The following is a 25,436-nucleotide window of genomic DNA, read 5'->3' as shown; positions in this document are numbered from 1 at the left end:
CCATTTCATCCCTAGTAGCAACAAGAGTTTAAGTAGAATGCCTAAAAATAATGAGTTAATGTCTAGTGTTGTAGAAGTTAACATGTACACTGCCTCGGGGTCCCTGGGTGATTGCTAGTCGCAGAGAGAATCCCTAGCTTATCACCTAAATGTAATAGAGGGATTATTGGCGACAACGTAAGGTCCAAAAAGTATAGCCATAAAGGAAACCATCTGTTGGAAGGGCATTGTGTAATCTGTGAGGATTGTAATTTTCCCTCCGGAGCCAAGGCACAGGGTGGAGACTACGGGGAGTGTTTAATGATTTGCTGTGCTAGAATTAAACTAAAAGAACTGTATTGACAAATGAAATGTTGATCCGGAAATAAAATGTTTATCCTGAAGTAAACTGGAAAGTTTAACCTGTGAGGTAATGAAATGTTGAACCTGAACTGAAAGGAAATATTTTGTCCTGAAAAAGGAAATTGAGTATCCCCGTGTGAAAAGACAAGATAAAGAGTTTAAGTAACTTTTAAATTTAATCGGTGTGGTGTCCCTTTTTAAGTGGTGGTGCGTTAAATTGTGAGCTGGGTGTGATGCAAACACAAGGCGCTATGAGGAGATAAAAGCCTGTTGGCCTGAGCCAAGCTACCTTTAGGACGTTAGGTCCAACAAGTTGGTGTTCAGCGGTGGGATCCTGAATCTGTGCTTGCATCCACTCATTAGCAGTTTGGCGCGCGCCACAATCTACACCTGATTGTTTTTACTGGAGTTTTCTCCAGATTGCCTCCCTAATTGGAATTTTGTTTTCAAAATTGTCCTGTCCTGTGGTGTACTCCCTCTTAAAGGAAAGGTCTCCTATTGTAAATTTCTGTTCTGCAGGGTTGGGTCCCACCTGGTAGGATGGAGTTTGAGTTGGGTAGGCTGGAAGAATATACGGTAACTCAACTAAAAGAATTCTGCCAGGAGAGGGGGGTGTTTTTCAAGCCGGGGGCAAAGAAAATCGAACTCCAAACTAGCTTGAGAGCCTGGGTCATGGCCCACCCTAGCGGGAAACGGGAGGAGGGACCAGAACTGAACACCACAGAAGAACCAGAATTACTTTACCCCCCTGGGAGTGGACATGTGGGTGCAGGACCTAGTGCCCCTTTAAGAGCGGGTAGTAGCGCTTCGGGGGGGAGCCTGTCATCCGCTGACTTGGCTGACAGGAGGGAGGAGAGGCAGTTTAAAATGGAACTGGCCCGTCTGGAGAAAGAGAGGGAGGAGAGGGGGTTCCTCCATGAGCTCCATTTAAAGGAATTGGAACTCAAAGCCCTACAGTTGGGAACCCCCAGCGGTCCCGTTGGTGGCAGCGTACCTAGAGAGATCCCCAGGGAGCCCAGGCCCTACCTGCCAAAAGATGTAGTTGCCAGCTATGGTGTCGGGGATGACATCGTTAAATGGCTGGCTGCCTATGAGGTCTCCTTACGAGCCCATGGGGTCCCCGAAGCTCAGTGGGGGGGTGGTCTATACAGGTATATGCCTCCGGTGGGGAGGGATGCCTTGTTAGCTTTGGAACAGCAAGATCAGACCAATTACCCCATCATGAAGGTCGCCCTAGTTAGGAAGTTTGGGTTGACCCCTGAAAAATTCAGGCAGAGGTTTCGGGGCAGTCAAAAGTTGGCCACCCAGAATTGGGTGGGCTTCCTGGACTACGCCAAGAAGGCTTTGGAGGGCTGGGTACAGGGCAGTGAGGTAAAGGACTATGAGGGATTGTATAATCTGATTTTAAAGGAGCACCTCCTCGAGAAAAGTTTTCCGGAGCTGCGTCAACACCTAGTGGACAGCAAGCTTACTAATCCTAGGAAGCTTGCAGAGGAGGCGGATATCTGGGCAAGTACTCGGGTATCCTCAAAAGGGACTGGAGGGAATTTCCAAGGGGCTGGACAGGGCGCCCCCCAGAAGAAAGAGGGGGGAGACAAAAAGAAGGAGTTCTCCAAAGGCCCCCAAAAGAGTTCACAAGGGAAGGGAGTAGGATTCCCTCCTAAGGTTGGCCCCCACAAACCCCCTTATCCTGACCGTGGTCAGCAGCCTAGGGTTGTCCGATGTTATGAGTGTGGTGAGATTGGGCACTATAAGGGGGATGCCAAGTGTCCCAAGAGGCCACACCCTCCCATTGGAGGAAAGACCCCTGGGGTGGCGAGTATAGTGCTTGGGGAGGAGTTGCCCCTAGATAAGGGAGGTGAGTGGGAAGGGCTAACTTTAGTGTCCTTAGGGGATTGTGAGATGGTTCCTAAGACCCAGGTGCCCTCGAATACTACTAAGTACAGGCAATGGGTCACCATCAATGCCCAGAGGGTGGAGGCTCTGAGGGACACAGGAGCCAGCATGACTATGGTAAGGAGTCAGCTGGTGTCCCCAGAGCAGGTGGTTCCCAATGTAGTCCACCCGGTTGTGATGGCTGACAACCGAGAGGGTCACTATCCGGTGGCCCAGATTCCTTTTGAGTGGGGAGGGGTTGCGGGTCCTCTACGAGTTGCGATAAGCCCTGCCATGCCGGTCGACTGCCTGTTGGGAAATGACCTTGAACACTCGGCGTGGAAGGAGGTCGAGTTCAGGGCCCACATGGGAATGTTGGGGATGTTGCCAACACACGGTCCGTGACTGCCCGAAGAGGGAGTTCACAGAGGTTGAAGCCTGGGACAAAGGCCCAACCAGCTGCCGGAAAGGGTAAACGGGGTCAAGGGGAGCATGCCCTGGCATCTGAACCTCCGAAGGTGGAGGGGGCGACTGAAGTGGTCCCGGAGCCTACAGAGGGGAATGTAACTTCCCTGGAAAGCTTACCTACCCCTGCAGACTGGCAGGTGGAGGGAGGACCTACTAGGGAGGAGTTTTGTCGGGCCCAAAAGGAGTGCCCTACCCTTGAGGGTTTACGGCGGCAGGCCGAAGCCCAGGCAGCGGGTAACGATTCGGGGAACTTCCACATATACTGGGAAGATGGTCTCCTTTATAGCGAACCCAAGGCTCCGGTGCATGGATCATCCCGGGCCTTGGTGGTTCCCCAGCGTTACCGAGCCTTCCTCTTGGGATTGGCTCACGAAATACCCTTGGCAGGACACTTGGGACAAGACAAGACCTTTGCTCGACTTGTCCCTCATTTCTACTGGCCTCAGATGAGGATTACGTCCGATACTTTTTGTAGGACGCGTGTAACCTGCCAAGCTAGTGGGAAAACAGGGGTGAAGCTGAAGGCTCCCCTGGAACCACTGCCTGTCGTTGGCACCCCCTTTGAAAGGGTGGGCATCGACATTGTTGGGCCATTGGATCCACCAACGTCTGCCGGTCACAGGTTTATCCTGGTTCTGGTGGATCATGCCACTCGGTACCCAGAGGCTATCCCTCTGAGGACCATTACTGCACCTGCGGTGGCACGGGCTCTTATGGGAATTTTCACCCGAATGGGATTCCCCAAGGAAGTTGTGTCGGACAGAGGTACCAACTTCATGTCGGCATATATGCGGGCTATGTGGAAAGAGTGTGGAGTCACTTACCGGTTCTCCACCCCTTATCACCCCCAGACCAATGGTCTGGTGGAAAGGTTTAACAAAACCTTGAAGGGCATGATCAGGAGTCTGCCCGAAAGCCTGCGGAGGAAATGGTATGTCCTCCTACCTTGTTTGCTGTTTTCTTACAGGGAGGTACCACAGAAGGGAGTGGGCTTCAGCCCCTTCGAGCTGTTGTACGGACACCCTGTGCGCGGACCTCTCAGCCTGGTGAAGGATGGATGGGAAAAGACTCCCAGAAAACTTCCTCCGGATGTGGTGAGCTACATGCTGGCCTTTCGTAGCCAAATGGCTAAGTTGTGGAAGCAAGCTTCTGAAAACCTAGAAGCCAGCCACACGGTCATGAAGGAATGGTATGACCGAAATGCTCACCCGGTGGAGCTGGAGCCTGGCCAGAAGGTGTGGGTGATGGAACCTGGAGAGCTTAGCGCCCTCCAAGATCGCTGGTCAGGCCCCTTTGAGGTGGTTGAGAAGAAGGGCAGGGTCACCTATGTGGTGGATCTTAAGACCCCCAGGCAGCCCCATCGGGTGCTCCATGTCAACCGCCTCAAGCCTCACCAAGAGAGACCCGAGGTCACTTTGATGATGGTGACTGATGGGTCAGAGGAAGAGGAAAGTGAACCTCTTCCTGATCTTTTTGCGTCCCAAGAGAAGGATGGGTCGGTGGAGGGAGTGATCCTTTCACCATCCCTAACTCCCGAAGCGGAGAGACTGCCGCCAAGTTTTGGAGCAGTTTGCTTCCTTGTTCTCGCTTATCCCGGGAAGGACTCATCTGTGTACCCATGATGCGGACACAGGGGACAGCCCACCTGTTAAGTCCAAGTCCTACCGATTGTCGGATAAGGTGAAGGCCAGCATCCATGGAGAAGTCACCAAGATGCTAGAGCTGGGAGTAATTGAGCCTTCAAGCAGTCCCTGGTCCAGTCCGGTGGTACTGGTACCCAAAGCTGCCCCGCCGGGCACTACCCCAGAACTCCGGTTCTGTGTGGACTACAGGGAACTGAACTCTGTGACAAAGACAGATGCTCATCCTATCCCGAGAGCGGATGAGCTCATTGACCGGTTGGGAGCTGCCCAATATCTCAGTACCTTTGACCTTACATCACTCCCAGACAGATGGAGCAAAGGAAAGGTCAGCCTTCTCCACACCTGAGGGTCACTACCAGTTCTGTGTGATGCCCTTTGGGCTCAAGAATGCCCCTGCCACTTTCCAGCGGCTGGTGAACCAGGTCCTCTCCGGGATGGAGGCCTTTTCGGTTGCGTACCTGGATGACATTGCTGTCTTCAGCCGCAGCTGGGAGGACCATTTGTGTCACCTTCAGGCTGTCCTTCAGGCTTTGCAGCAGGCGGGTCTGACGATCAAGGCCAGTAAGTGCCAGATCGGGCAGGGGTCGGTAGTGTACCTCAGTCACTTGGTGGGACGGGGTAAGGTGCAACCCCTCCAGGCCAAGATTGAAACCATCATGGCCTGGGAACCCCCCAAGACTCAGACGGAGGTCCGAGCCTTCTTGGGCCTCACTGGCTACTACCGATGCTTCGTCCAGGGATACGGTACTATCGTGGCCCCCTTGACTGAGCTCACTTCTAAAAAGCACCCTCGACGGGTAATCTGGACCGAGGGGTGTCAACAAACCTTTGACACCTTGAAAAAGGCAATGTGTGCGGCACCTGTTCTCAGGGCCCCTGACTTCTCCAAGGAGTTCATCGTCCAAACGGATGCGTCGGAGCATGGCATCGGGGCAGTGCTGTCGCAACTTAATGACGAGGGTCTAGACCAACCGGTGGTTTTCCTGTCTAGGAGACTACTCCCCCGGGAACAGAGGTGGAGTGCAATTGAGAGGGAGGCTTTTGCGGTGGTATGGGCTCTGAAGAAGCTGCGGCCATACCTGTTTGGCTCACACTTCCTGGTTCAGACCGACCACCGGCCCCTCAGGTGGCTGATGCAAATGAGGGGCGAGAATCCCAAGCTATTGAGGTGGTCCATCTCCCTACAGGGAATGGACTTTAGGGTGGAACATCGCCCAGGAGTGGACCACGCCAATGCTGCCGGTCTATCCAGGTACTTCCGCCTTAGTGAAGAGGACTCCCAAGGGGTTGGGTAGCTCTCCCCACTTTCAGCTGGGGGGGACGCGTGTTAGACCTGTCAGCCCTTTGGCAGTTCCCTCCTCATTTTAATTTTTTTTCTTTCCTCTTTTGTCCCTTCCCCTTCTCATTTTTTCTGTCCACCTAACTATTTTTTTTGGGATGTTGATGTAGAGGCTCTGGGCGCCTCATCCTCACTAATTGAGGGAGAGGCGCAAGGTGCTTCGCTGAAGAAAAAGGAAGAGGGAGACTAAATTCCTAAAATGGTGGTTCCAACTGTCACCTCAGCATCTGGGCCATGACTACCATGAGGGGTTCCGGAACCTTCTGGGCCCCTCTGGCCAGTCAAGCCCCAGGTGATAAATAGAGGTGGCAGGAGGGCGGCCATTTTAGGATTGGGGACGAGCTGTGAGGTAGTCAGGAGTAAGGCACCTGTGTGGGGAGGTGGCTGCGCTAGATAGGGGAGTGGACAGGCCTTTGGGTCTGCGCGTCTTCCAGAGTCAGCCGATACCACCCCCTACCCTCTGACCGGTCCCTGAACACAGTTAGAGACTTTGGGGGCCATCATTTTCTAAAGCCTCCGAGAAGTCCGAATCCCTGAAAGTCTGGACTCAGGGGAAATTCGCCATCTGGACCTACCCTGCTCTCACCCCTGTCGTGACCTGGGATTATCTAGTAGACTTGGCCTAATGACTGTCCCCTGTTTCTGTCTAAAAGAGAGAGGCCCGGGGCCTATTGCGTAGAGTTTGACTGGCTTTCCCCATCGGCTTTGGGACGAACTCTGCCCCTTAATCTCAGCCCCCCAGCAGAAAACCTGGCCCGGGATACTCACCGCCGCGGCCCCGGGGTTGAGAGATTGCCTGGGGACTCCGTGGTGCGGGCCTGTGAGTAGCCGCCGCGGCACCCAGTTGAGGAGAGGCTGCAGCGGGGAAGTAGCGGGACCCCGTGGTGTGGATCTGAAAGCAGCCGCCGCGTTCCACACAGCTGAGGGGAGAGTGTAGTCCGGAAGCCGGGGACGTGTCGGGCTGAGAGGCTGCCTCCCTATTATCACGTGTGTGGGGCTGAGGCGCCGCCCGGTTGTTGACGGAAGAATCGAGGCCGCGCCCCCGCAAGCCGCGCTGCGTTGGGCGGCTGCGGGCGCGCCTCCCAGAAGACGCGGAGGACATCGGGTCGGCGCTTGGCCTGCAGAGTCCTCTGTGGAATTGGTCCAGTGGACTGTTGGGAGCGGAGGAGCCCCACTAGACAGGTAGCCCTCGGGGAGGTGGTCTGGGGGTGTTGCCTGTGACTTGTTTCTCTTCCCCCCCCCCCGGTGAAGAGATCATCTCGGCTGCGTGAGGAGCCTCGCCGATCTGGAGGAGGGGAACCCAACCACAGGAACTGCTAAACTTCTTGTGGGAAGAACTCCGTGGATCGACAGTAAGCCGGGCCTGGAAGAAAGGGGGGGAAGAGCCCAGGGGAGTTCAGGAGAGTGAGCCAATACGGACAGGTGATGTCCGGACATACCTAATGGCCGGGCCCTGTGGGAAGCCAGGTCCTAGGATAATCAACTGGTACACTAACCTAATTACCCATGAGATTGAAGTCGATGCAGTTGAAACTGAAGTATAGTGTTGGTCATAGCCATTTCATACCTAGTAGCAACAAGAGTTTATGTAGAATGCCTAAAAATAATGAGTTAATGTCTAGTGTTGTAGAAATTAACATGTACACTGCCTCGGGGTCCCTGGGTGATTGCTAGTCGCAGAGAGAATCCCTAGCTTATCACCTAAATGTAATAGAGGGAGTATTGGCGACAACGTAAGGTCCAAAAAGTATAGCCATAAAGGAAACCATCTGTTGGAAGGGCATTGTGTAATCTGTGAGGATTGTAATTTTCCCTCCAGAGCCAAGGCACAGGGTGGAGACTACGGGGAGTGTTTAATTATTTGCTGTGCTAGAATTAAACTAAAAGAACTGTATTGACAAATGAAATGTTGATCCGGAAATGAAATGTTTATCCTGAAGTAAACTGGAAAGTTTAACCTGTGAGGTAATGAAATGTTGAACCTGAATTGAAAGGAAATATTTTGTCCTGAAAAAGGAAATTGAGTATCCCCGTGTGAAAAGACAAGATAAAGAGTTTAAGTAACTTTTAAATTTAATCGGTGTGGTGTCCCTTTTTAAGTGGTGGTGCGTTAAATTGTGAGCTGGGTGTGATGCAAACACAAGGCGCTATGAGGAGATAAAAGCCTGTTGGCCTGAGCCAAGCTACCTTTAGGACGTTAGGTCCAACAGGGCCACAATGAGGTTTGAAGCTGCTGTGCCCTAGAATATCTAAATCTAATAGAGCGACAACACTCAGAATATGGTTTATTTGATTGTAGAGGTAAAATAAACAGCCATTGACGAAGCCAACACATCTGGCTTGCACTGTGTGACGAGATCAGCACACTAACCAGAGGAGAACAGCTGAGAAAGGAGGACGCGTGTGAAAGGAGGCAATAGACTGCAGTAAAGTGAAAGCAAATTTGTGCGCGCGCTTGGCGGGGGAGCGCATTCCAAGCGGGGGAGCTGACCCTTTGAAGTACGATGCCAAATGGATTGCATGGCGGCACGATGCACGTGATTGTGCGCGTGCTCGCCATGCAATCCACTTTTGGGAGCACTTTTGGGAGCCTCTTACTAGAGTCTCGCAATACGATTGCTATCGCAATAGCTAGGCGAGACCTAAAAATGGTGAGACGCAAACACATTGCATTGAATGTTTATTCATTTCTACATTCATCATATTTAATTTTCTCCTTTTCATTCACTTTGACTTCACTCATTAAATGTGACCACAAATGGACTTGGAAGATTCTGGTGAGGGAATCAAGAGTTACACTTACCTCAGGCTGTAGACAGCAGAGCTACTTCTCAGTTTAGGCAGATTTTAGAGCAGTAGTCTTCACACTTTTTAAAGCTGCACCCTGTGTTAAAAACAAAAGAAAAACTAAAATTGTTCACATTTGTTCTATTGGCAATGTTTAAATATGTCTAAACATATTTAAACATTTCAGTTACGTTCCATAACCCCTTTTTAAAAATGCAATCCAATACATGTCTGAAACTGAGGGGAGGTGTCTGATGAATATTTGGAGTACTTCCCTGTTGAAACTTACTCCCAGCCAGGATATAAATGACAACAACTATGGGCCTCATTAAGATGGTGGTGGGACGAGCATCGACAGCCATCGCTGCGGGAATGGACCGCTTGACAAGGAGTTGGTGGTCCCACCTGCCATATTTTGATAAGACGGTAGGCTGTCAAAAACTACATTTTTCTACTGCAGCTTGTTCTGTGGCCCAGAAAAAGCCACATAAGAAAATGCAATTTTCAAACATCCATGCACCGTGTGCCAGGCATGATGCCTGGCACATGGTGCATGGATGTTTGGGCCTCACCACATGTGCCCCCCTGGCCACTTAGCAGTGGCCCACGGGGGACAGGGGCCAAAGTCACTTTCAGGATGCCTTTCCATGGCGGTGGGACCGCCATGAAAAGGCAGTCGGAAAGGGACAACCTAATCCCTACGGCGGTGCCTGCGCAGACACTGCCTCCATTGTAGAGATTAATGTACCACCTCCACCCCGATGGGCTCCTTGAGCCTGTTGGATGCAGTGGTTTCCCCCCGCCAAAATGTTTCTGATCGCTGGCATTATAATCCAGTGGTCAGACCGATGCCCTGTTGGTCCGCCGGGCATCAAAATGAGGGTCTATGTTAGTGATGGCCCATCACAGAGTGGCTTACTAGCACTCATTTTTTTCACCTAAAGCAAAGCACTGTTATTAGCATGATGTGTCTCTTGGCCAGAGCCAGGTGGCCCCCCTGGGATCAATTAAGCCCCTCTCCCGGGGGGCCGTCCTCCAGTATGAAGACCTCTAATTTTAGAAGATCAGACAACAGATATATCACTAAGGTTATAGTGACCTTGGAGACCTCACAGGATTAGGCTGCAGCTGAGACAATATTAGGTCAGGAGAAACCATCTTCTATAGCCTACGGATGCCAGGATCTTTCCTTTTTGGCTCTTTAGATACTCATGGGCTGTCGAATGTCTGTCATTGTAGGTTTATGCAGTGCTTGAAATGGAAAAATAGAAGTGCAGGTACTCTCCAATTTAATGTATTATGCCACTCTTGAGAAGTGCATGTACTTTCCGTCTCGGAATGAAAAAGTGCTGGTACTCAGTACTGGACAGTCCCGGCTCATTTAAAGCACTGGGTTTATTTGAAAAAGGGGTTCCAAGGAAGTAGGGGTTTTGGACATTCAACCTTTCCCTGACTCAAGTAAAAGCGTAGGGTAGGTTTGTAGGCTGAGGCTTTTCCCTGTGATGATATTTTTTTGCTTTCAGCCATCTAACCTAACCTGTGAGACAGAGTTACGAGAGGTCCATGCAGGATTCTCCGGAGACCGTTGTGGTGCGGCTGTCTGCATCGTATGCCCTGATACACAGCCATTTTGGAACTCAACTTGAAGGTAGAATCAGAGAAACTGCATGAATCTTGGAGTGAATCATTAATGGAAAGGAAGATCTGAGAGCCCCTAGTGAAGCAGTAGTAAAAGCAACCATTGGAGGAGATTACGTTACTAAGAGAGTAAGCACAAAAGAAGAAAAGAAGAGGCAAGAACCAAACCTTTGGGGCACCAATGGGAAGAGGGGCGATTTTGGAGCTAGTCAAGGACGAGATCTCAAACTCTGACTTGACCTCAGGTGGGTGTGGAACTGAACAGTACTGCTTCAGGGATACCAAAGCTAGAAATAAGTCTCTGGTCAGCTGTTATAAAGGTAGCAGTGAGGTTATAAAGGATAAGGATGGAAGAGAGCGGAAGTTACACATTTGGAAATGTAGAAGAAAATGGGATAGCAGCTAGTAGTAAAGGTAATTTAACTTAAGTTGCTGATTCACTCAGGTAGGTCGAGCCTATTGAGGATTTAGGCCCAGATGAATGTACATTATGCGATTTGTAAACATGGTTTACAAATCATAAAAAAGCAGCAGCGGCCCGTGCAGGTAAGAGCCGTGTGGCCCGGTGGGGGGGCTTTCGACAGATGACGATGAGGGAAAATTAATTCTTTATTTAATTTTCCCTCGTGGTCGTCTGTCGAATCCCTCCCCAACCCGTCTCACCACTCTTACCTGTCCAGGCCGCTCCTGCAAAAAAGCTTGTTGCATTGAAAAAAGGTCCTAAATTTAGTAAGTAGCAACAATTACATACCAAACCACATAGCACTGGTAACTACAAAATACAAATTTAAATTGCACTTACTAATCACTTGCAAATTAACGATTGTCATAAAAATTAGAAATTGCACTTGCAATATACAATGAAGTCAAAGCAGGTGGTAATCATGTGCAAACATTAGAAATTACTGTAAAATGCATATGACCCGTCACATCAGGTTACCACTTTGACATGCCTTATGTGATGATTTTTGGCCCACATCATAGACAAACAATGAAAAAGTAGGAGTATAAAAAAAATCACCATATTACTTATATCTGCAGGAGAAGTTGTGAATGAAAATGAAATTTATTAAGGATGCCAGGCAGGTATTTGAAGTCTGCACTGCATACTCATGACCGATTGACTTAAGTACACTGTACTATTCCATGGCACATCATTGCACATTTGCAAATCATAAAGCACAATACAAAGGATGCAAAGCAAAACAAACCAGCCACATTAGTATTAAATAACTTTACACATTAAGTGCAATGACTTTTCCATTCCTTTTCATTTTAATTAATAATGTGGCTTGCATTGCCGTGTTTATTGTCATTAGGCACAGCAAAGGTTGACTGCACCCAACACTGTTCTATGGGTGAAAATGCAGACAGGGTATATAGGAAAATTTCAATGAGGCACTCACTGTGTGTGGGTACATAACAACATGTACATGTTATGTTACTGAAACATCAGTGTGTCTGCATTAGGCCTGGGCCAAAATTCCGTTCCGTTCGCGGAAATTGCGATAATTTGGCATTTTTGCGTTGCGCGGAAAGCGCGAAAATGTCAAAATTTCCGCAATCCGCAGCTTAGCGATAATTTGTTTCTTGCTCACGCTGTAAAAAAATACATTCTCGCGTGCGCGCGATCGTCTTACCTGAATCCCCGTGCTCGCTGACAAGTTTTCCCAACCCGGTCGCGTTCTCCACGAGATATTGGATTGTTGGTAGCCATTTTGCGCTGTCTCGCAACAGTTTGCTCTCGCATTATTGTCACTTGTCGCGCGATCCCTTCATTTGTCGCGCGATCACGTCATTCTTCTCGCGATCATGCACTGCGCGAGTATGAGAAGATTGAGATCTCGAACACGTCATTCTCCACCGCGAGCGAGAGAGTGAGGACGCGGGCACGTCTAATCGAATGCAAAAAGGAGAAAAAGACCCCAAACACATCATATCCAACGCGACAGAGAGCGAGAGAACGCGATCAAGTCATTTTGGACACGCCATCGACATCCGGCGGAAGTATTGTGAAGCTCAAGAACTCGAACATGTAAAATTTTCAATTCGGAGAAGAATATCAGCTCTAGCAGCATGAAACCTTCTGCAAATGATGATTTTGGATGAAAACAACTCCTCAGATTGACATTTGGCTGTTCTTTTTTGTGCAAGGAGTCCTTTTTTAAAAAAGGTGGGGAGAGGGAGGAAGTGACAGAGAATCTCCAACTTCCTGTTCCTGTCCAGCAGGCTCCTCCCAGTGCTTTGTCCATCTCCTGCTCATTCTGCCTTTGGATTTTGAGCTGGAAAGATCACTCTTTTTGTCTGCTGCATCATTTGGATTTGAGGATTTTTTGATTTGGATATTTTACAAGTAAGTGGTTGTTGTGTCTGTTTGATTGTGGGCATTGCAGTTGTTGTAACTACAATTTATTTTTGGAAACTATCATCATTCCTTTTTTAAAAAATGTTGTGGGTAGTAGTAGTCAGTAGTAGGCCCGAGCTAGTCATGGGCATGGCCTCATGGGTGTGTGCATGATGAAGCAACTGTTCCTTTGGTGTTTTTTGAATGTATTTCATTTTCAAGCATCATTTAGGGCATGGATGGCATTGGATTGAGTTGGGGAAGTGTGTTTTTTTGGGGTGGGCTTTCTGATGTTGTTGGGCCTGGCCATGTGGCTGGTGGCCATTTTGAAGCCTAGGCCTGCAAGCTTGCCTGGCCTTGTCTGCCAACAGGCCTGCTTTCATCCACTAGGATCAGAGCAGGTAGCCACAGCTTTATTAATCAAGTGTTTTCTGTGTGGTCTGTTGAATTTAGACATCATTTATGGCATGGATGGCATTAGATTGAGTTGGGGAAGTGTGTTTTTTGATGTTGTTGGTCCTGGCCATGTGGCTGGTGGCCATTTTGAAGCCTAGGCCTGCAAGCTTGCCTGGCCTTGCCTGCCAACAGGCCTGCATTCATCCACTAGGATCAGAGCAGGTAGCCACAGCTTTATTAATCAAGTGTTTTCTGTGTGGTCTGTTGAATTTTTAGACATTAATTAGGGCATGGATGGCATTGGATTGAGTTGGGGAAGTGTGTTTTTTTGGGGTGGCCTTTCTGATGTTGTTGGGCCTGGCCATGTGGCTGGTGGCCATTTTGAAGCCTAGGCCTGCAAGCTTGCCTGGCCTTGTCTGCCAACAGGCCTGCTTTTTCATCCACTAGGATCAGAGCAGGTAGCCACAGCTTTATTAATCAAGTGTTTTCTGTGTGGTCTGTTGAATTTAGACATCATTTAGGGCATGGATGGCATTGGATTGAGTTGGGGAAGTGTGTTTTTTTGGGGTGGCCTTTCTGATGTTGTTGGGCCTGGCCATGTGGCTGGTGGCCATTTTGAAGCCTAGGCCTGCAAGCTTGCCTGGCCTTGTCTGCCAACAGGCCTGCTTTTTCATCCACTAGGATCAGAGCAGGTAGCCACAGCTTTATTAATCAAGTATTTTCTGGGTGGTCTGTTGAATTTGTAGACATCATTTAGGGCATGGATGGCATTGGATTGAGTTGGGGAAGTGTGTTTTTTTGGGGTGGGCTTTCTGATGTTGTTGGGCCTGGCCATGTGGCTGGTGGCCATTTTGAAGCCTAGGCCTGCAAGCTTGCCTGGCCTTGTCTGACAACAGGCCTGCTTTCATCCACTAGGATCAGAGCAGGTAGCCACAGCTTTATTAATCAAGTGTTTTCTGTGTGGTCTGTTGAATTTTTAGAAATCATTTAGGGCATGGATGGAATTGGATTGAGTTGGGGAAGTGTGTTTTTTTGGGGTGGGCTTTCTGATGTTGTTGGGCCTGGCCATGTGGCTGGTGGCCATTTTGAAGCCTAGCCCTGCAAGCTTGCCTGGCCTTGTCTGCCAACAGGCCTGCTTTTTCATCCACTTGGATCAGAGCAGGTAGCCACAGCTTTATTAATCAAGTGTTTTCTGTGCGGTCTGTTGAATTTAGACATCATTTAGGGCATGGATGGCAATGGATTGAGTTGGGGAAGTGTGTTTTTTTGGGGTGGCCTTTCTGATGTTGGTTGTTTTAAAGACATGCTTTTGTTGTATGTGTCTGGTGTGTTGGTGTGCAATGCATGCACCCTGCAGAACTTTTTGGGGCCTGTGAATGTTCGTATTTCCATTTTGTTGCATTAAAAAGGCAGAGCAGTGTGCTTTAGCATGCATCCTTGACCTGGCTTTTATAGGCCTTTTGTCAGCTCCTGGTGTTTCCCAGGCCCCCTGCTTGTTTGTGATTTGTGAGTGTCCATGTGGCTGGTGGCCTTTTTTTGTGTTTGGACTGGGAGTTATTAGTGTCCTGCTTTTGCCATAGGCCTGCATGGTTTTCCTATTGGCTATTTGGCTTACTGCTTCCATCCATCCACCCCATTTGCCATCAGCAGCTCCATGGATGCTGAGATGCTCAAATAATTTAATGGTAAATAGGGTCCACCCCACTTCCATTACATTTTTATTTTGGTGGTTATTATTAGCTTTCCTATCCTTCCTGAGAGTGTAGTGTGTGACTGTACACAGTAGTATAACATAGCCCTTGTTAAAAAAAAGTCATAAATGGCTAGACTATATCTGTTGCTTGCACTAGTACAGTACTAAGTAACTGAACCACAACAACAAATGCAACATTTCACTGATGTCCTTCTCCTGGCTTATTTGCTTTTAGGTGCACAAAAGACAGAGGAGGAGGTGTCATCAGCATCAACCGGCTACCCGTTGTACTGCCAGCCAGACAGAAGTCCTGCTGCGCACCACGTCCACGTGTGACCAGAACTTGTTGTGCATCTGCATCCTGCCTGACATCTGAAGAAGATGGCCCCAAAGAAAGGTACCAGGTCCAGTACCAAGAAAGTTGCCGGTGAGAAGAAGGAACAGAAAAAGGAAGTGCCATTAACCACGACTGGTGGTGTGCCGGCCAATGTTTTTTTTGGCACCAAAAAAGTTACGCCTGCAGCAGCGTTGTCCGGGAACCAAGCTGGGAGCAGCACAGCGGTCCAACCCCACCAACCTAGGCCCAAGGGCTTTAGTGTCACAGAGGTAGCCAGTCTACTAACGAGCAGCGATGTTGAAGAAATGTCATTACCACAAAGGAGTACACAATCAAGTTCAACGCAGGCGCAAACTCAGCAGATAAGTGTGCAGCCGCAACAAGAACAGCAGCAGCCGCAACAAGAACAGCAGCAGCCGCAACAAGAACAGCAGCGAACGCAACAAGAAAGCAGCGGCCGCAACAAGAACAGCAGCGGCCGCAACAAGAAGAGCAGCGGCCGCAACAAGAACAGCAGCGGCCGCAACAAGAACAGCAGCGCCCGCAACAGCCCACCATAGTAGTTGTTGCTCCTGACGTAGGGGCATTTCAGGAAATCGAGCTTCCTGCAGACAAAGTGGAGCAAAGTCAAACCACTGTTTCAGAAGATCTATTGTCTTCCAGACCACCAGCAAGGAAAAGGAGGCTTAGTCCATCATCTTCTTCAAGCCCCGCTTCTGATGATCGTGATGCCACTTGGCTCCCACCAGCTCAGTCTGAGAGTGATATACACCACAAGACAATGCTTCTGACAAGGAAGGTCCCAGAAAAACTTAGAGTTATGGAGGTAGATGTAGAAGAGGGGGGTGATGATGTTGATGAAGACGAGCCAGTCATCACGCACATTACTCCCGCCCCAAAGGGATTGGAGACCAACATTCTCACCCTATCCAGAAATGCTGCTACTGAGCGGGATGTAGCACGGATATCATCAACACAGGTTACACCACCACTACCTCCAGCTGCCATATTTTCCAAGGCCCGGCAGGGACCTACATCCAGCTCAACCATCTCAGTAGGTAGTGGTAGTAAAAGTCACAGTCTAGGTGCACAGGGTCACATTTCAAGCACACTCTCCAGTTCATCTGGTATTGAAAGTGGCACATCCAGCAGTGCCAGAAAGTTCTCCTCCCCAGTTTGGGACTTCTTTTCTGTTAGCGCCAAGGAGGAGAACGTTGCAATATGCTCAATTTGTCGGCAAGGTGTTCGGCATGGTAAGCTTGGTACAAACTATGGTACCGGAGGACAAGCAAGTCATCTCAGAATACACCACACTATCGTATGGGAGGATCACCTACTTAAGTTAAAAGAAAGTAGAAAAACTCAACCCATTGAAGTTGGCCAGGATGAATCAGGGAGCGATATTATTGCGGTGGAAGGTGAAGAAGAGGGAGGCATTTCTAGCCCTGTCCCCAGTAGTGCAGTGGTAACGCCCACATCCTCCTCAGTAACATCAGAGTGGCACCGCAGTAAGAGACATACTCTGAGTCAGGCCGAGAGTGAGACACCAAGGCGACCGAGTACCGCAATGAGACAATCTGTGTCGTTGAGCCTTAGTGGGTTAATGAAAACAGCACCACAAAGGAAAGTAATCCAGCCTACCATTGAGAGCATGTTTAGGTTGGAGGGGCAGTTCCAACGCAACCACCCAACGGCACGATTGTACAATGCGAAGCTGGCTAAAATGTTAGCGCTGGACCTTCTTCCTTTTTCATTTGTGGAAGGGGTGGGTTTCCTTGAATTTGTGTCTGCCATCTGCCCTAAATGGAAGGTTCCCAGCCGGTTCTATTTCGCAAGAATTGCTGTTCCGGCACTACATCATGATGTGCTGGAATTGGTTGGACAAGCTTTGCAGCAGAGTGCTGTTCACAATATCCACCTGACAACAGACATGTGGACCAGTTGCCAAGCCACAGATTACATGTGCATCACTGCACACTGGATCTCTTTTGTGGGGGTTAGAGATAAGCTATCTGCACGAGGTGCTGTTGACACAGCTGCGATTTTTGAAGGTACTCGGAAACATGCAACTGTAGCCATGTTCGCCATGGAGAAATCTCATACGTCTGAAAACATTTTACACGAGTTTCTCAGCAAGGTTTTGGAATGGCTGTGGCCAAGAGGGCTTGGTATTGGCTTTGTTGCCACAGACAATGGCAGTAATGTACTTAAGGCCATGGAACTTGGTTCCTATTTCAGGGTTCCGTGTTTGGCGCACTGCATAAACATTATAGTTCAAGACTTTCTGGCCATCTGCCGAAGAATATGCACTCATTTCAGCTATTCTTTTAAAGCTCGGAAGCAGCTGAGGATCATCCAACGTGAACATAGGATGCCAGTCAAGGCACTCATCCAGGAGGTGGCAACACGTTGGAACTCAACGTATTACATGCTTGATCATCTGTATGAGCAGTACAGGTCACTCCATGAATATGTCTGGAAAAGAAGAGGGGATGCTACTGTTAAAGGCATGAACCTTGACATGGAGCAATGGAGCCTAATTAAATGCCTGACTGAGATGCTTTGTCCTTTTGAGGTCTTCACACGTGAAGTCAGCAAGGAGGACTGTACAATGGGCCAAGCTATCCCATTATTGCAAATGCTAGAGCATCATCTGAATAATGTGTCTGAATCATACAAAGGTGTAGAGGACAAAAGGCAAGCCCATGACTTGGTGGAGAGCTTATCCCGTTGCTTAGCTGAAAATGTAAGGGTACAAAATAAAATTTTGTCACAAGAACATTACATTTGTGCCACAATTCTGGATCCACGTGCAAAATTTGGACTGAAGACATTCTTTGCTTTTTCCGAGATTGATGTTGCCCGCTACAAAACTTGTCTAGCTGAAGCAGCCAGTAAGTTGGAAAACGAACAGCTGCTAATTAAGAGCCCGCAAGATCAACCCACAAGAAGTACTGCAGCAGGCCATGCAGGATCAAGTGCAACTTCGTTGGCTGAGGGCAGTGCATTTGGATCACAACACTCACCATCACTATCGACCACAGAAACAATAACTGGATCATTAGGCCGAGTACAATCATTACACGATTGGTATGTAAAGTTAGGCATTAATAAGCACAGTGCTGGTGCACAGAGAAAAGAGCACGAAAGCTTACCAGCAGCAACCCAGCCCTATCTGGATGACGCAACAGAGGTGTACATTGATCAAAACCCATTGCAGTATTGGTATAGGAAAAGGTCTGAATGGCCACAGCTCAGCAGGCTGGCGATAAGCTATCTGGCTTGCCCTGTCGCAAGTGTCTCTTCTGAACGTATTTTCAGTGCTGCTGGTTCCATTGCAACATTGAGAAGGACCAGTCTCTCGCCCAAAAACGTGGAGAGGTTAACAATGATCAAAATGAATCAGCACTTCATACCACCGAATTACACAATACATGAAGCAATGGAGGAAGATGAGGACAGCGGCTCAGGTGACGGAAGTAGTGTGTCACATGATGATTACCTACTACTGGCTGACCCCCCAGAGTTTGAGGATGAGCTATACTTCCCTGACAATTAGGCTTGCACTTACTGTCTTCCTCCCTTTTTTCCCACCGTTATTTGTGTGTCTGTCGTTCCGGTTACAAACTTGGGAATCACAACAAATTCCATTACCACCGTCTCCTCTTATTTAATATTCAATTTTCAGGGGTCTGCAATTTGACAGTACAGTCCTCCGAATCCAGCTCCTCCGCTCCATCATACTGAATCTCCCGCCCAAATCCATTGCCCTCATGAATGATGATTGGATGATGGTAAAATACTACAAGAAAAAATTCAAACTTTCCTAGTCCTGCCAAAAGAAGTGGAGCATGAATCAGATGACTACTATAGCTATCCTCCTTTCAGAGCCGAGAGAGACTGGCCATTAACTGAAAATAAGATGGAACAGGTAATGATTGATGCCATGCATTGGACGCAGAGTCGCAGACTGAATGATTTTGTTGTGTTTGTTGTGCATGAATTTATGTAATTGTGCACTGCCACTAATCAACTTTCTACAGAACACACTAAACTTAACTCAAGGTGAATTCAATTTTTCCCTTCTTGCAAATAAGAAATTTGTACTTCTCCTGCAGCTTGGTGATACATTGTTTTTAATTCAATACAGGAAGGGGACTCACTCTATCTGCACAATGAGTATGATTGACACAACAGCACCGTCCATCATGATGATGGCGAAATAGACGGCCCGTTAACTTAAGATGAGAAGGAACAGGTAATGACAATTAATGGCATGCATTGGACACCTGACTCTGAGCGATTCGTCTTTGTGTTTTCGTTGTTTGTTTGTTGTGCACAAAGTGAAGTCGAAGTGTACTAGTAATATATCTTTCTGTACACATTAAAGACTGACTCAAGTCAATAATATTTCTACTCTTGTTGTGTAATAACAATTTTACTTCTACTGCAGGCCGATCTTCACAGTCAGTCAGTAAAAGTATCGGAGATGATGATGAAGTCAGGAGGACGTTTCATGAGTGGCATAAACTTAAAAGCCTAAAGGTAAACACGTCAACAACAACCACAGCAGACCCAAATGCCTGTAGAAGTGGAATAGAGTGTAGCGGTGGGATGACTGCGGTGCATTGATTTACTAACTTAAACTGTAAAATGCTATGTTTGGAATGGATAATGTGCTTTGCCTTTGTCCAACTCTTTAAAAAAAAAAAGTACTCTAAAGTCTTAACGTAGGATGTGCTACTGCTAGGCACTGTGGGCCTGCTCTCTCCTGTTATTGTTGAAGGTCAATTCTGGAAACAGACTAGAGTAGAGATGATGCATACATGCCACCTCGGAAATTGTTCTTGTTGCACTACACCATAACTTGTGCATTTGTTTCAACTTTGTTTCTCAATATCCCCTCTGGTTTTCCATCTACAATTACAGGCCGGGCCTTGCCCTATACTTTGGAAAACATGACAATGCACACTTACCTTACCAATAAATCGACATTTTTTTTCCAGCCGGGCAGTGGCGAGTGGCGAGGCGACACACCCAAGATTGATGGACGAGTGGAGGACCAAGAGGAATGCCGAGATGCAAATCCAGTCCACATTTTTTACCAGGATAACACAGTAACAGTATCCACTTTTATCTTCTTTTAAATAATTTGATTAATATTTTGTATACAATCTTTACAACAGTGTGTTCTTGGAGTTGTTATTATCATCATTAGGTTTGCTCTCTGTTTACGATTCTTCCCTACCAATATTTAACATTTCTATTTGCTATCTGTAAAAGTATTAAGGCCGGAACAACAGAACAAGAACTAGAAGTGTATGTAATCCGGGTCTCTCATCATCATGCATGCATTTCCTTAACATATGGATATGGTAGTCTTCAATGATTGTCGTTTGTTTGTCCATGCATACTGTTTTTCTATGTCAAACCTTTCCCAAAAACCCCCTTCCTATCCATTCAACGAACCCTAACCCTCTTCCCCCGGGCTGTGTGACTTATTGTCGAGGTGTGACTAAATTAAATGTACACCAATACTTAATCACACACTTGCTGGGGCGGATGTGGCGAAAGCAACAGTACTTCAATTTCAAGGCAGAGCGATGATCTTCTTCTGCTTGCCCACCCATGAGTAGGATATTTTATTTAACAAAGGAACATCTACCTCAGCATTAATTGCCGGCATTGATTGGATTTGTTTGTTGTCATTCCTCAGATACAGCACTAACTGTTAGGCTGTAGGCCTAGTCAAGTGACTCGACACAACTGTAGTTTGTAACTCTGTCTAGTAGGCTATCCCAACCACCATTATGTTTTGTTGTAAAATATTTTAGCATATTATTGTTGCTCGGTAAGTTCTGTACTGTATTGTACTTCATTCTACTACTCCTCTAACAGTCTCTTAAAGGCGATTGACTGTCTCCTTTTCTGTTTTTGCAAATGCTGCCGCCCTGCCAGTGTCTACTACTACTACTATACTACCACCACCACCACCCCAATCATGGCATGTTAGAAAAAGGAAACCATCTTCACCATGCAGCCATTGCTGTGCCAAAGTTAAACATAAACATCAAGCACAGGTAAGAGAAGTTTGGGGGAGGCAGAATTAATAATGGACATGTTGTCAATGATTTCAATTTCACACACCAGTCCAGATAAAGAATGCATAGACTAGAGGACAGACTGAAAGTACTAGAAGGACAAGTCAATCAGTGAGGTGTGTCGCATCTATCTGTTTGTGTCTTACACAGTCAGCCAATTATTTAAATCAAACACAGGCTATGGGCGGCCCTGCACCAGCAAGTGAACAGTGTGATGTAAAACAGTTACCCCACCTACAAAATATTAACAACATTGCATGTAACATAGAAAAATATATTTAATTTACCCTAACAAAAATAAACTAAACCCACAAAAGCTGACCCACCCCCCCTCCCTAACCCCAACCAATGTCCATAGGAAAGTCCAGAAGAAAAAGTCCGTAAAGCAAAAACCCAAACCCAACGCCCAAACCAGTTCCCACCCACCCAAACAAGAATTAAAAAGGGGGCAGAACTTAATGACAGGGACTAAGGTGTGGGGCGGTACTCAAGGAGGACACGCATCTGCTCCTCTAAACGGGTGACGTAGCGTGTGAGGGCGCGGCAGTTGCAGCCACAGTGGGGGAGCACAAGAAATGGCACTATGGTGGCGGCGGGCAGCCACCAGACGGTGGCGCCGTACTGCTGGAGGGCGGTGGTTGGGGCCCGGGGCACTGGAGGAGGCTTCAATTGCTGCCGCAGTCTCCTCCTCCTCCTCTGCTAAGACCACCAGCCGCCGGTATTCCCACCGGATTGCCTCCAGCTTCCGGCGCCGTGCCTTGGCGGCCAACACCTTTCGGTTGAGTTTAGGAGTAGCTGTGTATCAAAAAGAAAAAAACAAGACAATTGTAAAATATACTCTTAGAAAAACAGTAGGACAAGTTAATTATTTATACACATAGTGGCATGGTAGAGTAGCACTATAAAGCACAGTAGTACATAACATTTTAAATCTCGCCCGTCCTTCTTCCTTCCACCCGTCTTTCCCTTTTTAGTTGAACAGTGCACCAGGTGCTCTTCTCCATAAAACTCTCAAAGCGGAGTTGAAATCAGATAGATGAGGCCATTGGTTACTCAATACTCCCGCTCCTATGCCAATTAAAGGGATTCTAGTCTTCTAGTTCACTCTTCAAACGTTACCAACAACTCATACTTGCTTACGACTTCGGATGGCGGGCGGACTTTGTCCGCCCGCCATCCTCACGCTAAAAAGGGTGGGGGTCCCGTGGGGACAATTAATTAGGATGATGCGCCCGGCACAGTGACGGGCGCATCCTGGTTTTTTTACATTCTGGTTGGCGGTGCCGAAAGCAATGCTAAAAATACATGTTGCGCTGCTTTTCCGAGCACAACATGACAGGCCCCGCCTGGAGCCTGTCACGTTTTGCGTTGAAAGGCAGGGGGGTACCATAGCATAGGTAGGTAGTACCCTCCATGGGGGCCCCCAAGCATACTCTGCAATCTTTGCATGCCTTTCCGTGGCGGACGGCAATGCCGCCACGCAAAGGCATTCCAAAATGCAGATTATATGGCTGGCGGTGTGTTCAGAGAGACACCACCGCCATATTGAACCCTTTTCCGCCTGGTCGACATGTGGGGGTCTGACTCTTTTCTACAGGGATGGCGGGAGGTTTGCCCCTGCAGTGTCGGCGGGGCCCTAAGTCTCAACAGTAAAGTTTACATATACATACAGTACACCCTTGCAGTGAGTGTACTGTCAAGTTCAACAATAGTTAAGGATTATGAATCTAACTTACCACCGCCCGCCACTGGTGCTGCCACGCCCCCTACCGCTCCGTTGGTATCCGCTGCAACTGCCGCATCTTCTCCCTCTGCGTTGCCTTCGCTGGCCCGGCAATGGTGGTCGGTAGTGCGCCTAGAAAACATTACACATTTATTAGGCGTCATATACACCTCCCCCCTATTGATCAGTAGCAAGGTTGAAAAATGAGTTAATACTAACATACATCACTAGTACAAATCAGGTAGTAGTAGAGTAGACACCAGGGTGCCGATTCCGATCCCGTAAAACCCGGGTACAAATGGTCGTATGGAGCGTTTTTTCCGTCCGACTCGTACCCGGCAAAAACACCTTACAAAATCGCAAGTACGATTCGCACAGAAATACCATTTCCGTACGAGTCGTAAAAAACACCGACCGGCAAAAAAATACATACAAGTCTGATTCTGGACTGCGCATACGCGACGTCCGGATGGAGTCAGGCAGCATTTTACGGACCAGCAAGTATGATTCGTGCCGACGTCACTCCGCACGTAGCATTTTTTACAGGAGCCAAAAACTGCTGGGAAATTGAGGACGACGCGAACAAGGAGCACCGGTACGCGACGGACAGCGCTGGTCCCCAACCTACGCGTCATCCCGGCCCTCATAGCCTACGACCTCGTGTTCCGAAACCGACGCAGACGCCGCAGAAGGTCAGAACAACCCCCAGGGGCTAAGGGGGGGGGGGTGCAAGGGGCAGGAAACATAACCCACACCCCACAAAATACTAATACATCCTGCACATTAATTACCTCCATGGTCTGGTCACTTCGGGGGGCGTGTCCAACAATCCCACGTCCCGCCACAACGGAAGTGGACGTGGACGCGTATCCGTCACCACCACAATGGTGGTTCGGGACGTGCCCACGCCTCTCAGAGCATGGGTACGGACCGTACCCACACCCCCCAGAGCGTGGGTACGGCCCGTACCACCATTGTAGTGGTGATGTAGGGGTACGCGTGTACGGACCGTACCCACGCCCCCAGAGCGTGGGTACGGTCCGTACACGCGTACCCCTACATCACCACTACAATGGTGGTACGGACCGTACCCACGCCCCTCAGAGCGTGGGTATGGTCCGTACACGCGTACCCCTACATCACCACTACAATGGTGGTACGGACCATACCCACACCCCCCAGAGCATGGGTACGGCCCGTACCACCATTGTAGTGGTGATGTAGGGGTACGCGTGTACGGACCGTACCCACGCCCCCAGAGCGTGGGTACGGTCCGTACACGCGTACCCCTACATCACCACTACAATTGTGGTACGGCCCGTACCCACGCTCCCCAGAGCGTGGGTATGGGCCATACCACGCGTACCCCTACAGCCCCAATACATGATGGATACAAGGCGTACACACGCCACAGATGTAGGTGTACGGCTTGGTGCAGCACACCAGCTGTAAATTGGGGGTGGTGTATGCCCAGGACAGCAGTGTACCACAGCAAGGGCGCAAGTTTGGGTGCAGAGGACCCCAGCAGTGCCCAGACATATGAGGGGGTGGGTGCCTATCACTCCCAGCAGTGCCCAGACATATGAGGGGTGGGTGCCTATCACTCCCAGCGGTGCCCAGACATATGAGAGGTATGTGCCTATCACTCTCAGCAGTGCCCAGACATATGAGGGGTGGGTTCCTATCACTCCCAGCAGTGCCCAGCAGTGCCCTGACATATGAGGGGTGGGTGCCTATCACTCCCAGCAGTGCCCTGACATATGAGGGGTGGGTGCCTATCACTCCCAGCAGTGGACAGACATATGAGGGGTGGGTGCCTATCACTCCCAGCAATGCCCAGACATATGAGGGGTGTGTGCCTATCACTCCCAGCAGTGCCCAGACATATGAGGGGTGGGTGCAGAGGACCCCCAGCAGTGCCCAGACATATGAGGGGTGGGTGCCTATCACTCCCAGCAGTGCCCAGACATATGAGGGGTGTGTGCCTATCACTCCCAGCAGTGCCCAGACATATGAGGGGTGGGTGCAGAGGACCCCCAGCAGTGCCCAGACATATAAAGGGGTGGGTGCCTATCACTCCCAGCAGTGCCCAGACATATGAGGGGTGTGTGCCTATCACTCCCAGCAGTGCCCAGACATATGAGGGGTGTGTGCCTATCACTCCCAGCAGTGCCCAGACATATGAGGGGTGGGTGCCTATCACTCCCAGCAGTGCCCAGACATATGAGGGGTGGGTGCAGAGGACCCCCAGCAGTGGACAGAGACATGGGGGGTGTACATTATCAGATGACCACAGCTCCATGGGTGAATGTACGTATCCCTAACTTAGGACAATGATGGTAGTGCCATAACAATACATCACTGACAGCAGTGTCCCACACCCAGGAGGAAGGAGGTCTTACCCCCACTGCATGACACACCACATGTGGGTGTGAGGACAAATAACACATGCATACCCACCCCTGGCAGATGCAGCACAATACACACACTGAGATCATGCCACAAGACTGTATAGTCATGTCACTGCCTAACAAACTAAGAGAGCCAAAGAGAACACACACTGTCACGCACATCCCAGGACTGATAGGAATGTTCAGGTGCTGGGCTAGCCACCAAGATGTTGTCTGTCATGGAAGGAATAGGGTGGAGTTCACACAGATACAATGGCCACAATTGTGAGTCAGGTGTTCAAATACCCAGCAGAACAAGTACCATATGTGTACTAGGCTGGGATTACACACATGCATTCT

This window comes from Triturus cristatus, chromosome 4_1 (assembly GCF_964204655.1).
Source record: "Triturus cristatus chromosome 4_1, aTriCri1.1, whole genome shotgun sequence".
NCBI lineage: Eukaryota > Metazoa > Chordata > Amphibia > Caudata > Salamandridae > Triturus > Triturus cristatus.
This window is presented reverse-complemented; position numbering follows the sequence as displayed.